Source organism: Arvicanthis niloticus, chromosome 1 (genome assembly GCF_011762505.2).
Source record: "Arvicanthis niloticus isolate mArvNil1 chromosome 1, mArvNil1.pat.X, whole genome shotgun sequence".
Classification (NCBI taxonomy): Eukaryota; Metazoa; Chordata; class Mammalia; order Rodentia; family Muridae; genus Arvicanthis; species Arvicanthis niloticus.
In genome coordinates, this window is record NC_047658.1 from 61,443,080 (window position 1) to 61,458,832 (window position 15,753).

Genomic DNA, 15,753 nt, shown 5'->3' on the forward strand with positions numbered 1-15,753 from the left:
ATCTGTGCTGAAACTCTTGCTGATCTCTTGAACCTTTCTCCTCTTTCTTCCTCATATCTAGGGTTCTATTATTATTAAAAAGCTTTCATGCCTACAATTGTAATATAAACATGTTTACAGTTTGTATATATATATATATATATATATATATATATATATATATATGAGTTACAGAAAAGCATATACATATACATACACACACACACACACACATATATATATATAATGTTACAGAAAAGTATACACACATACACAAACACACATACACACACTAAGGCAGCCCTGCCTCACACAACTTGCTGAAAGCTTGGCTGGTTTGTCCTTAGAGGACCTTTATTTGTTGAGTCTTACATTGCAGATATGTATGTGTATGTATATTTATATACTTAAAAAATATATACATACTTTATATGTATATGTAAATGTATATATATATTTATATACATATAATATTTAATATTTATATATATACTTTAAGTATATATACATATATATACTTAAAGTATATATATATATACACATATATATATACATATATATATATGTATATATATATATGTATATATACTTAAAGTCATGGCAGGTTTAAATCCTAATTATAAACATCTTCCTTCTCTTAGGTTATAAGAAAATTATTTGTGATTTTCTGTCTTTTTCTAGTACTCATCTGTTTCTATTATTCCTTTTTACATCCATTATATGAAATAGTTAGAAAGTTTTCTAGTGTATGCTATGAAGTACTGATCTAATTTGATTCTTTTAAAAGGGTGATCCACTAGTTTCATATTATTTATTTAAAATCCAACTTTTGTTACTAATTTGAGATGCAAACTTTATCAGATATGAATACATCTTCAAGTCTCATGAAACATAATTTTGAATTGTATCAAGTAATATGCAGATATCATACTGTTTTTTTTTTACAGTAATAGTCTTTCTCTCTGTGTGTGAAAAATTGAGGACATGACCACTTAGGAGATAAATTATTTGTCTAAGGTTAACTTACTAATACAATTCCAAATTTAGGATTTGATCCATGGCTGCACTGTGCTGATAAAGTTTAAATAGACTTCTATGTAAAAGTCTGAATCAAAAAAAAAAAAAAAAACTACATATGTTGGAATTCTGTATCAAGGAGACCTTAAGTAAGGAATAATATTTGCACATTTGGAGCTGTGAAGAACAGCTCAAGAACACTGCATTCTTAAGCAGCACAAATTCCTTATTTATTATAAGCCTTCTTCCTTACTACAGGTTATTCTATTTGCTATAATTTTAAAATCTCTTGAAGAACTTTATCACTTAAGGTGGAATTGCATGTGCATACTAACTTTTCACTGCCTATGACCTTGGTTTGGACTTATTTAAGCTGTATTGAAAATTGGAAGTTGAGTGCTTCTCTATCTCTGTTCCCATGGCTCACATTCTCATGTCCACATGAACTGAGAATTCCAGTGCTGAGTATGTTCTTTTACAAATATAAAGAAGACCCATTAGTAAATAGATATACAGCAAATAAATGTCACTTGTCTAATGTTGAGCAGTTTCAAACAAAAACAAAAGCCCACTGGCAGAAGCCATCTGTTCCTGGCAACTTTCCCGGTTAAACACTTTTAATTGCTTCTGTGATCTTGGTGGGTTGGCATGCCATGGTTTCCAGGGATTTGGGAGAATTGACCTTTATGAAGTAATCACAGTTCATTATACAAAAGAACTCTGAGTTATCAAAGCAGGCAGCATGCCTTGCTGTGGAGCCATGGTAATGAGAGTATATCATATATGTGGTAATTCCTCATTTGGATTGAGCTTTTATTATATTCTACACATACACATACGAACATTCTTACAGTCAAAGAATTCACTCGAAAATGCTGAAAATTTGGGCAATGAGTCTAAAATCTGAAGTGGTCTCCAAATGAAACCTGTTTGTTTATTATGAAAGTTGCTCTTCTCATCTTCTGAGATTTTTTTCCCTTTGTATCATTGAGTTTTTCTGATTACTGTTTTTCTAACTTAAGAATTAACATTATTGGGGCTAAAGAGATGGCTCAGTCATTTAGAGCACTTGCTGTTCTTCTGAAGAGCCCAGGTTCAACTCCCAGTACCACATGGAAGCTCACATCTATTTCTAACTCAAGTTCCAAGGCATCCAATGCTCTCTTCTGTCCTCAGTGGGCCCTGTATACACAGGGTAGAAGGACATATTTGGTTTTTAAAATTAACATTATTAATTTATGTATTAAACAAATACTATAGAACAAGCTCTATGTTAGATATATGTCATCTATTGACTCATGTACTATTCATAACAATATATGATATAATTATATGTTTTGTATACAGATAGAAAAGGTGAAGATTTTGCCTCATTAAAGAAAATAGCCAATAGTTAAATGGATTGTAAATAACAACACTTCTTACAACATGTTTGAGTGTCACTGAATTCCAAGCGATTTAACTATTCTGGAAGAGATGTCTTAACTATGGGGATATTCACTCTCTGTCCTCTGTCACAAAGGTAGATAAATACAACTGAAGGATTGAAGTACTAACAAAGGCAAGGAACATATGGGGGCAGGAAGGAAAGAAGCCCCGACTGTAGAAGTCAACTGTAGCACCTCCCTATTTGTTGGACAGGAATGCCAGCACAGGAATTCCACACACCACTGGAGGCTTGGTCTGCTTCCCAGCAATAAACCTGTGGTTTTTTAGAAATCGTACTAGAAACCCTTTTACGGAGGATGGACACATACTAAAATCCTCATACAACTCCCTTAGCTTCTGCTTTTACCTTTTTGGGTTATAATTCCATCCTAGGCATCTCTAGAATCACCTCACATGTCCCTTAAAGAGGGTTTCTTAGCAATCTGTTGAGATATAATGGAAGAGCCACCAAAAGAGTATATACTGATAATGCTAAGAAAATTAATTACTTTTTTTCTTTTAACTCACATGCTCAAACCTGTATAAAATACCTTTAATAAAATCACCAATAATTCTTCATCATAGAACAGCTAGTCATGAAATTCCTTTAGAATCAAAGGCATGACTTAGTTTGACCTGAGCCAATCTCCTTAAAAGCTTTTGTTTATGGTCTCTCAAACTCCAAAGCAGTTGTTACCTAGGTTGGAAGTGAAACCTGAGGTGCGATGTAGACGGAGCCATTTTCCACCTCTTTGCTCCTACCTTTCTGTGGCTCATACTCCCTTTGTGTCAGTTATCATCCTGTGTTCTGTTCTCTGGTGACAGGTTTTCCTTGCTGACAAATGTGTATAATTGAGATTAGGATTCTGTATTATTTAGTTACATACTCAAGCTTTCCATTTTGGATGCTCTAAATTCCCAGTAGATTCTTAATAAATGTTTGTTGAATACGCAAATTCAATTCCTAATGTAAATTGGCTCATTGCATGGGTAACAGTTGCTGCGCATCTCAGATTAAAACAACAGTGAGCCTCGAAATGTTTAATGAATGTTGCTGTATACTTAATGACTAATGCCATTCACAAAAAGAGAGCTTCAGTCCAAGCCTGATGTGGAGTACAAAAACGTCAGGTATATTGCATGGTTTCTTTCTAACCAAATCTATCAAAGAAAAGACTATAACATGAAGATTAAGTCTAGCATTATAGACCTGGAACAAATACCTAGTCAGAAACGTAAGTAATACAATTGACACATATTTCACTCAGACCTTCATTCTTTAATATTGGGTGTGTTGTCCACCAAATACATAATAGACCCCAGGAAATTAAGATGGATAAGTCATATTCCCTTCTCCCAATGAGCTCATAATTAAGTTAAGAGTCAATCATATAATTAAAGTACAATTATCCCAGGAAGAGGATCAGTTCTGTTAATGATGAAATAATAACTACACCCTCTCCTTAACTCTCCATCTCTGGGGATAGTGAACTCAGGCACCACTGGCAAATCAGTGGCTTTCTTTCAGCCAGTATCAGGACTATGACCTTAGCACAGAGCCAATGGGTCAGCTTACAGAAAGCCTCTTCTGGAGATAATCAGTTTTCTTTTCTTTTCTCTTCCCTACTCTTCAAATTTTTTGTATATTTCTGAGGAGAATGGACAATATTCTGACCTGCTCATTTCTGACCTATTTTTATCTCCAGCAGCTGGGTTTGCAGAGGATGAATCCCATGAGCAATATCGTAATAAACAAGCCTCTGGCTGAGGAAGAAATTTTGTGAGGTAAAAGAGGAAGCAGTGGTACCCTATGAAGAAGGAGAGCTGTGAGCTGGCTCAGGGCCTCCTTGTGACCTTGAACAAGGTCTAAAGCTCTGGCAGATCCACATCTTTCTTTCTTGCAGTAAGGAACTGGCTGTTCTAATATTTCATATCTCTTAAGGTAGCATTGTAGCCAATGAGAACAAGATTCTGTGTAACAAACACATATAAATATCTATGCATCTAACAGTCTTGACAGCACTAAATCTCTTTAATCCTGTAGTTTCTTCCTCATTGAAATGCCAGATATGTGATGTTTCCAAGTAGCTTGCTAAAATTAATTGTGGATACAAGGACCTACCTTAAAACACTCAGAGCTAATTGTTAACTAGGCCACTAATAATTTTGACTCATTAACACATCCAGATAAATACTTAATTGGATTCTTGTATTTCTAAAACCCCAGTCTAAGTGGTAAAGTCATTGCCTTCCTACTCAGTATAAAAACCAATAAACTTTTCTCAATATCATTTTACTTCTGGTGGAACCAAACTAGCATTCTCTTAAATAGGAATAAATATTTTGTCCTAAGTACACAAACATGAGTATTATTTTATAGTCTTGTACAAAAAGGATGGCCATGTTTTCTTCTCCTTCTCCTTCTCCTTCTCCTTCTCCTTCTCCTTCTCCTTCTCCTTCTCCTTCTCCTTCTCCTTCTCCTTCTCCTTCTCCTTCTCCTTCTCCTTCTCCTTCTCCTTCTCCTTCTCCTTCTCCTCCTCCTCCTCCTCCTCCTCCTCCTCCTCCTCCTCCTCCTCCTCCTCCTCCTCCTCCTCCTCCTCCTCCTTCTCTTCCTCCTCCTTCTCTTCTCCTTCTCCTTCTCCTTCTCCTTCTCCTTCTCCTTCTCCTTCTCCTTCTCCTTCTCCTTCTCCTTCTCCTTCTCCTTCTCCTTCTTCTTCTTCATTGGATATTTTCTTTATTTACATTTCAAATGTTATCTCCTTTCCAGGTCTCCCCTCTGGAACCCCTTATCCCATTTCTCCTCCTTGTGCCTATATGAGGGTACTCTACTACCCACCCACCTACTCACTCCAGCCTTCCCGCCCTGGCATTCACCTACACTGGGCCATCAAATCCCCTAAGGCCCAAGGGCTGCTCCTCCCACTTATGTCCAACAAGGCCATCCTCTATCACATATGTGGCAGGAGCCCTGGATTCCTCCATGTGTATTCCGATAGCTCTAGGGGTCTGGCCAGTTGACACTATTGTTCACCTCATGGGGCTGCAAACCCCCTCAGCTCCTTCAATTCCTTCTCCAACTCTTCTGTTGGGGACCCCTCATTCAGTCCAATGGTTGGCTGTGAGCATCCGCCTCTGTTTTCTTCTTAATAAAGAAGGGTTATTTCTCAGTTGAGAAATAAAGGGTTATTTCTCAGTTGAGAAATAAAGGGTTATTTCTCAGTTGAGAAATAAAGGGTTATTTCTCAGTTGTTGGCCAAATTGTGTATTACCAGAAGCTGGGCATTGCATATCTGAATCTGAGTAATTTAAACACACATAAATATTTAAAATCCTATGATTGAGGGGTTGGAGAGATGGTTCAGAGGTTAGAGTATCTACTGCTCTTCCAGAGGACCATATCAGTTCCCATCACCCAGTTTAGGTGGCTTTAAAAAGCCTATACCTCCAGATCCATGGAGAATCTGAAGCCTCTGGCTCTGGAAGTCATCTACCTCTACTCACCTGTAACTCCAACCATACATATAATTTTAAAAATCTTTTTTTAAACGATACCTTTAAGAATATAAATTAAGTCTTCCTCTTTTATATATTCATTTTCAATATTGTGTATTTGCTGGAAAACTATTTTAAGTTAGCATTTACCTCTTCATTTCCAGGCAGCATGCAAGCTTCTTTGATAGGTGCTGAGGCTCTCTGACCACCTGCAGTGATTTTGATAAATTAGAGCTTTACTCCTTTGGTGGTGAAAAGGTGTTGTGAGAAAACGCTGGAATTATTAATTGCTCATTATTGAATTACAACAATCATCCAGTTAATAAAGCCCTGTGTGTGTACTTAGCTCTGCCTGTTCATTTCACAGCTGAGAAAACAGGCACAGAGAAGAATTCACTTAAACACTGATGACAGTTAGCAATATTGATCAAAAGATATGGCTGTCTTTGTTCTTAATGTCTTTTTTGGATATCATATTTACATTTCAGATTTTATCCCCTTATCCCATTCAACTCACCACCCAGGAACCTCCTATACCATCCCTCCTCCTCCTGCTTCTATGAGGATGTGTCCCTACCTACCCCCCCCCACTCCCACCTCCCCACCCTCGAATTCTCCCCCATTCAGTGTTCAGCCTTCATGGGACCAAGGATCTCTTCTCCCACCTATGCCTGACAAGGCCATCCTTCCCTACATATACAGATGGAGTCATGGGTCCCTCCCTATGTGCTCCCAGGCTGGTGGTTTAGACCCTGGGGAGCTCTGGTTGGTTGGTATTGTTGCTCTTCTCATGGGGCCACAATCCCTTTCAGCTCCTTCAGACTTCTCTCTAACTTCTCCATTGGGAAGCCCTTGATCATATCAGTGGTTAGCTGTGAGCATCTGCCTCTGAATATGTCAGACTCTGGCAGACCTCTAAGGAGACAGCTAAATCAGGCTCTTGTCAGCATGCACTTCCTGACATACACATCAGCGTTTACCTTTGGTGACTGCACATGGGATGGCTACCCAGGTGGAATGGTTTTCAGACAGCCCCTCCTTCAGTTTCTCTCCCACACTTTGTCCCCATATTTGCTCGCTTGAGTATTTTTGTTACTCCTTCTAAGTAGGACCGAGGCATCCACACTTGGTCTTCCTTCTTCATGAGCTTCATGTGGTCTGTGAATTGAATCTTGGCTATTTCAAGCTTTTAGGCTAACATCCACTTGTCAGTGAGTAAATACCATATGTGTTCTTTTGTGATTGGGTTACCACACTCAGGATGATATTTTCTAGTTCTATCCATTTACCTAAGAATTTCTCGAATTCATTATTTTTAATAGCTGAGTAATACTCCATTGTATAAATGTACCACATTTTTTGTATCCATTCCTCTGTTGAAAGACATCTGGGTTCTTTCCAGCTTCTGGCTATTATAAAAAAGGCTGCTATGAACATAGTGGAGCATATATCCTTGTTATATGTTAGAGCATCTTCTGGGTATATGCCCAGGTGTGGTATAGCTGGGTCCTCAGGTAATGCTATGTCCAATTTTCTGAGGAACCGCCATACTGATTTCCAGAGTGATTGTACCAGCTTGCAACCCCACCAACAATGGAGGAGTGTTCCTCTTTCTCCACATCCTCACCAGCATCTACTATCACCTGAGTTTTTGATCTTAGCCATTCTGATTGGTGTGAGGTGGTATCTCAAGGTTGTTTTGGTTTGCATTTTCCGGATCACTAAGGATGTTGAGCATTTCTTAAGGTGCTTCTCGGCCATTCGAGTCTCCTCAGTTGAGAATTTTTTGCTTAGCTCTGTACTGTATCGCGCGCCCCCAAAATCCCTTTTCGCCCGCGAATAAGGACACGGAGGCAGTAATCGGGTATCACTACAGACGAGGCTTTACTTCTTGTAACAGCAAAAGCGGAAAAGACGGAAGAAACCGGAAGAGGCTCCCTTAAATACACCCTAGAGTGACGTATTCACTTTTGGTTGGCTGTTCGTTCACCACCCAATATGCCTCGGGATTGGCAGTGACTAATGGCCCGCCTATCAGCCTAGCAACTGCGCAGATAATTGTATAGCCACTGCTAACAGCAGCTTCCTACATCTCCCCCTGTTTAAATTATTAATATGAAACAGCCTTTTGCCTATTAAATGTAGTACCAAATAAGATTCGAACTCAAACCCGATCAAGCAAACTCCATCTTGGGGGGGAGTAAGCGATCAAGAGCTCACAGCCCGAAGAATTTTTCCTTACCCTTCCAGGTGCCATGGAAACGAGTCCTCTGGGTGCATGGGCCAAGGAAATATAAAGAGAATTGACACCCATCCCTGTGCAATGGAGTATATATATAGCTCCCAGGAGTGCAAGGGCTGTCAACCTATTATCTGGTATCACAATTATTTAGGCAAGAGCTGACTGGACAAGACTTCTCATCTACCCAGTGCAAATGAGCCGAGCTCTTGGGGTGCATAGACTGAGAATGTCTCTGTCATAGGCTATTTTTTAGCCTAGATCGTCAAATTTCAGGGAGGGATGCTTGCTCCAAGGCTTGCGAGTGCTTAGGCTTTTAGCTACCTTGTCACTTATATTGCTGGGCTCTGAGCTTACAAACCAACCATTTATGAATACTAATTCACATCATAGAGCTGTATATCAAGCAGGCCTATTCCCGCTCTTTGAAAGAAAGAAAGAAAGAAAAGGCAGAAGAAATTTATTTTTAAGAAGTAAAATCTCCACGGGAAACAGGCTCCATCCACACTCCATCAAGGCTGGAAATCCGGATTTGCAATGGCTGCTGTATCTGGTCCAATTTCCCATTTCACTTTCCTTTTAAATAAGCAGAAAGATCATGGCTTTAAGTAAATGCATCATTCACAAATCTTAGAGGTGTAACACCTGGATGTGGGGCTGTTGACACAGCTTATTTGAGCCACATCTGTGAGCCCCTTCACATGGGCTAGAGCCAATCAACTCTCTGATTGACCAAAGTATATTTTAAGTCTCTATAATGATGTATTGAGATGGGCGCAAAGGTAGGCACATGCACAACCAAGGCTAGGTCTAGTGATCCATTCTAGCCTTGTGCTAAAAGCATGTAACATTTTTACAATCCAAGATATCAGAATTATTCTGAAGGTTGGATAACATAAAGAAAAATGAAGGGTCTACACACACCAACACCGGTTGTGCAGATGTATTTTTAAATACCTTATTAATTTTTTAATGTTATTTAAATGGCTAGAGATATTAAATCTTGTAGCCGAAACATTTTGCACTTTATGAAACATATTTAACAAGACAAAGGTAGATATACCCCTTTTTAACATTTAAAACAGTGACTACAACACATAAATTGTGTTGAAGCAAGATAAACTCAAGAAAATATATATATGATTTAATTTAGGACTTACATCCCTTTGAAAACATTAAACAGAGGTTTTAAATCCTCCTATGGTAAGCTTAAAATGAGGTTTTAGTCAAATAATATCTCTTAACAACCCTTAAAAATTACTAAGAGTAAATCAAGATTAAAAGTAAACTATTTTCCTTTGCACGTACACTCACAAGCCAGAAGATGGCGTTAGATCCCCACCACAAATGGTTGTGAGACACCACGTGGCCGCTGGGAGTTTAGCCTTTATATTTTAAATTAAGTCCAGCCTTAATGGCTGAGTTATTTCTAAAGTCAAATTGACTCAAACATTGAAAGACACTGTCTTTGAATACTTTTTTGAAGTAACAAGTATTTTAAAAATTTTAAAAGCTCGCTATATTGAAGCGATAGTTTGTAGAAAAAATTTTCTTTAGAGAAATCCACTGGTAAAATATAATATACACCAAAGGATTTAACTTCTTATCCTTTTTGTATTAAGGCAACAAAATTTGTACATATATGTAAAATATAAAACATTACCCATTTTCTGAAGCAATTATTTTTTAACAAATATTGTTTCATGGGCTCTTAAACATTATGAATAAATTTATTACCTATAAACCTTTTACCTTTACCAAAAATGTAAAGGAATGGTATAAAATTATTTTTTATGTAAACATTTATTGAAATGGTAGCTGGAGAAGACAAGTTATGCTGTATAAAACTTAAATTTGAACTTTATTTTGGATTAATTTAATAACCAATCTTTTTTGTTCCATGAGAATATCGGATAAAAGCCAATTTTATTCTCTAATAATTGTAACACATATTAAAGGAATCTAAGGCATCTCATCCTCAACAATTCCAAATACAGAGGAATTAAAACAACCTGAACCATATTCTATCAGCAGGCACAGCTATACTCATGGAGGGAAGCAGATATAATTTTAATTTCTGCAGTACAATCATAACCTTTAGCCCACAGACTGTTGTAAAATCTTTGGGTCTTAGGTTTACCCCTCCTCTCACAAGAAACAATGAGAACAAAAGACAAATTCCCTTAAGCACATTTCTAGGGCCTGGTCTGAAGACCCAGAACAAAAGGAAATGTTTTGCACCCGGGCTTCTACAGGTAGTCTGCATTGTTTTAATTCAAATGTAAATGCACTTAACCTCCCTCTGCCTGTCTGCCTGCCTGCCAGTTTAGGTGTAGTCTCGAACTGAGAGATTTTGCCTTTATTTAAAACCTTAAATTTGAACTAAAAACCTCTGGAACAGTTTAAGATTTTACCAAATCCCACATCGATATACTCAGCCAAAAATGGCAGGAGAGTCAGCCGAGATCTTGTAATCTAGCTTCCTTCTTTCTGATCCTGCGACGGCTCCCGCTCCTGCAGCCGCGTCTGTACCACGTGGGGGCCAGCGACTCCAGGCCGCGCTCCGCCATCGCTCCGCCATTTTGGCTGCAGCAGCCACGTGGGGACCCAAATTAAATTGTTTCCACCTGTGAAATAAACACAAACAGCTTCCCACCCCGGGCCACAGCACGCTTCTAGGCAATTTTTCAGTCTCCCGTTCCCACGTTTCGCCGCTGCCGCAGCGAGCGGTTTCGCAGCTGTCGCGCGCGGTTCCGTCTCTGCGGCACGCGGTTCAGTAAAAATCCCTTGTTTTATCACTGGCATCTGTTCTAACTTGTGCCTCCCAAGTGCTGGGATTAAAGGCGTGAGCCACCACTGCCCGGCTTCCTCTGTCTGCTGGACTGCAAGCCGCGCAGATGCCTCTGTAACTCGTCTGACCCAGGCCCTGTCGCAGCATCTCTGTTCCCACAGCCCGAGCCGAGAAGCACGGCCGGGGACCCTCGAGCCCGAGCGAGCCGCTGGCTCCGGCCGAGGTCGGTGGGGCTGGGCTGAGTGACTTAAGATTTTAGCACAAGCGGCTGCTTCCTCTTCGGAGCTGCCCAGTTCTATGGAGTCAGGCTCCTTAGTGAAGTATAGGGGGGTCCCTTTGACCTCCGTTCTCTCTCCGCCATCCGGTGGAGGGTCTCCAAGCTTAATGGACTCTGCAGTAGTCCGTGTTTCCTTTGAACACTCCCTTTTATCACCAGGCCCTTTTTGTAGCCTGCCAACACACTTTAGTTCTGATATGCCCGAGTAGCCACAAAACAATTGCGATATGAGCAAGAGTTTAATTAATGAAGTGGCCACAGTGGATTTAAATCCGCTTGTTAAGATTTCTATTTTAGACATAACTTCCAAAGTGTGTACCTCTTATCCTGTAGTTTGTTAACCCGACCCAAAACTTGGGTGGTCTTTCCGCGGCACCTTGACGTTCCCGAGTTTTTGGCACCAGTTGTATCGCGCGCCCCCAAAATCCCTTTTCGCCCGCGAATAAGGACACGGAGGCAGTAATCGGGTATCACTACAGACGAGGCTTTACTTCTTGTAACAGCAAAAGCGGAAAAGACGGAAGAAACCGGAAGAGGCTCCCTTAAATACACCCTAGAGTGACGTATTCACTTTTGGTTGGCTGTTCGTTCACCACCCAATATGCCTCGGGATTGGCAGTGACTAATGGCCCGCCTATCAGCCTAGCAACTGCGCAGATAATTGTATAGCCACTGCTAACAGCAGCTTCCTACACTGTACCCCATTTTTTAATAGGGTTATTTCTCTAGGATGACAGAAACTCTTCAATCATCTACCCAGCCATTTGCTGAATAGTTGGGCAAGTATACTGTGAACAAGAGTTATAACAATAAAGAAAATATGGTGCCAACATCCCAAAACCTACAGCTTCATCTTTCAGAAAAAAAAAGTTATAAGCTGGAATCTTCTTGACCTAAAATAAAGAAGTTCAGGCTAGTTTGATTCAATTGAGATGTGTTGAGACTCTTCAATTAACTTCTAACCTTAGCTTCTTCACTCTGTAAATTACTTTGAAACTGTTACCCATTGCTTTCTCTAAACTATTAACAAATCTTCAACAAAGTCCTGGCAATGTGAATCTCAGTGTTTTTTCAAATTAATTTCTCTAATAAATTTGGGTTGCTGCTTAGACAAGACTGACAGGTTAATTGGTTTTCCCATTTCTACCATTTCTTTTATGTTCATTTCAAAGTATAGTTTACAACAGTTATGTTTATTTCTTCACATAATACATTTGGTACTGGTTTAGTCAAAAGAAATACATACAGAGAACATATACCTGATAATTAAGGGAAAAACTGTATTGCATTACAGGTCCTTATCTACTTTGTGTGTAACATTTGCCACTAAATATAAATTTCAGTGTCCCCATTTCAAGTTTAAAATGATGATAATATATACTTGGAAATATTATTGCAATGTGAAAAGCAGATAGTATGTGCCTACTATGTAATCTTGTCTTGGAAGAAGGTACTTTCAACAATTAATGACTATCACTCCTAAACTTTGGGATTTAAATGTTCATATTACTATAATTTTGTTCACATTCTTCATCACAAAGTATTAGTGAATTCAGCATGTTTATGAGCCTGCAGCTTTTGAACTGAACAGCATTCCCTAGATCAGTTATTTGCCTTCAGGACAAAGTGATTATAAAATAATGCAAAAGCTTCTTGAAAAAAAATTGCCAATGAGGTTCTCATAGAAAGTATATTGAAACAAAGGACTCGAATTCATTTTCTAAGTGAATCCAGGAAATGCAAGGTACTTGGTTTGAATGATGTAGTATGGAGTTGTGCTGTTTACTTTCCAATGTAACAATAGCACCACAGTGGTAGCCAACAATTTATGCAAATAATGTGAAATTTCTTAAACAAATAAATTAGGATGTTGTGAGTCTTAAATTTTATTCATATGCATATTTAGTAAATGATCACTTCAAGGCTATTCATTAGTGTTTGACATAGTGTTCAAAGAATTTAATTTATGGGTACATTTATCAATCACATATAGTGACAATTTTCCTTATATAAATAATATGGGGCACTCACCTAAGAGAATGGATTTGAAATATTAGTCATCTACATGACACCTGTGCTAACCTGATGTATCCTATAAGTTTAAAAGTGGTTTCAGAATGCTGTCTCTAGAATATCTTCCAAGTCCTATTTGACGTTTGTTCATTTTGTGTGCTTACAATTGATGTTAATATCATCCAGATATTAAAGTTAACAATCACAAAAATAGGACTGATTTGGTCGTAGTTATAAATAACAATGAACAGAACCCCTATAAAAAGTATCCAACAAATACATGATTACTTGAAGGATCAGATGATTTAATTTGGAGTATATCACTATAAAATATTTCATCTGAAGATTAAGATGCTACAAAAGAAGTATAATTAATAAACATATTAACCTCGGTGTCACTTGGAAAAAGTCAGAACGATAAATGAGCTCTACTATTTATTCAAGCATTATAAAACCTCAACAAATTAAAATGGTCAGTGCTGTGAAAGAATTGGCCAACAAATACAATAAAATGGCTAAGATGAGACAGATCTTTTTGTTAGCAAAACATGTGGCTGTCTTTGTTCTTAGTGTCTTTTTCTGTCATCCAAATTGACTTCTCTAGGAAGACAGAAACTCGTTTCTTCCATCATCTACACAGCCATTTCCTGAATGGTCGTTATGTGTCAAGTATACTGTGAACCAGAGATATAACAATAAAGAAAACATGGCGCTGATATCCCAAAACCTACAGCTTCATCTTTCAGAGAAAAGCCATAAGCTGGTACTTTCTTCACCTAAAACAAAGAAGTTCAGGCTAGTTTGAGTCAAGTGATTATATATATATACATATATACATATATATATATATATATATGTATATATGTATATATATATATATATGGAAAATTTTATCTTACATATATCCATATATCTCAGGGCAGGAACCCGAGCAGAAAACATGGAGGGATACTATTTACTATCTTGATTCCCTGGCTTATGCTCAGCCAGATTTCTTTTACATTCTAGGACCACCTGCCAAGGTGTGGCACTATTCTCAATGGTCTGGGACCATTCATATTAATCAATAATCAACCCAATTTCCCTCAGCCATGCTACAGACCAATCTAATATGGGCAATCCCTGAGTAATATAAACTAACCAAGAAAGTATGGTAATGACGCATGTGACATGTTTGACGAAGGAAGAAATATAAACACAAGAGGGTACTGATTGGTTTATTCAAAACACCAAAGTCACAAAGTTAGAAATTGCAGAAAAACCAAGTTACAGTCATCTCTCAAATATACAAAGCCATAAACAGAACAGTAGCTGCTACAGCTCAAACCTCAACTCTATTAACAGTTGTTGGTGTGAAGTTAGATGATTCAATTTCTCTTCATTTTATTTTTTTACATTATGAAAAGAAATAATAACACAAGTTATTATGATGATAAAATAGAGAACAATTATATGGATAATTTATATAGCATTCAGTCATTATACATTGTTATTTGTTTTTATCAAAATAAAATTACAAAATAGCCACACCCATCCCTCATAAATTCACGTGCAAAAACATCCTAAAAATACTAGCAAAACAAATTCAGTATACATTCAAAAGATTATTAACAATGACAAAATAGATATCCCAGGAATAAAAGGATTATTCAGAAACCATACATCAGGAAACATAATAAACCAAGATGACAGAACAGAGAATGTCATACATATTGTCATTTTAAAACCTTTAGAATATTTGACAGAATATAAATCATTTCATGTTGAAATCTCTGAACAAACTAAGGTGTAGGATTATACATCTTCACAGTAGTATCAAGTTTGATAGATTCCACAAGCCACATATAGCCAACAGAGAAAAACTGAAAACTTTCATCCAAGACATACTACAAAAACAAGGATGTCCATTATCACTACTGATATTCAGTGTAGTGAAGGGAAGCCTAATCACAGTAAGTAGTGGAGCAAGAGAAACCAGGAATCACTAAATAGGAAAATACTAAATGGCTTCCATTTGTAAGTGATTGTTCTTATACAAAAAAAAAAAAAAGAAAAGAAAAGAAACCCTTAAGATTCCAGAAAAATAGTGTTAAAAATTAATTCAGTAGATTTGCAGAATGTCAATGCACCAAAACCAATGGCATTTCTGCAACAAATTATGTGGAGAAGAAATCAAGAAAACAATCTTCTTTACAATAGCAACAAGAAAATGATAAACTTTGGAGTCCATTAAGCGAAGGTGCATGACACACACTGAAAGCAAAAGACCAGTAAAAGGAATTTAAGAAACTACAAATAGATGGAGAGAAGTGAGAGTCTCAGGGATCAGAAGTATATTGTTAAAGTGATCCCTTTTCTATTTTTCATTATTGGTAGCATTAATTGTTCATATGAGACAGTGAGTATGATATGGATGAAGATATCAAAGGACAACTTCTAGGCATCCACTCTCTCCCTCTACCTTGTGAAGGCTGAGATTCTCTTACTTCAGTCCCCCGTGTTGTTTTCTCTAGACTA

The 15,753-nt window shown here is 37.7% G+C and overlaps 1 protein-coding gene across 14 annotated transcripts in view; it reads left to right on the forward strand.

Moving 5' to 3' along the window:
- The window catches only part of Dlg2 (discs large MAGUK scaffold protein 2), a 1,841,012-nt gene that overhangs the window by 970,451 nt on the left and 854,808 nt on the right, over positions 1–15,753 (forward strand). The gene's annotated exons all lie outside the window — the stretch shown is intronic.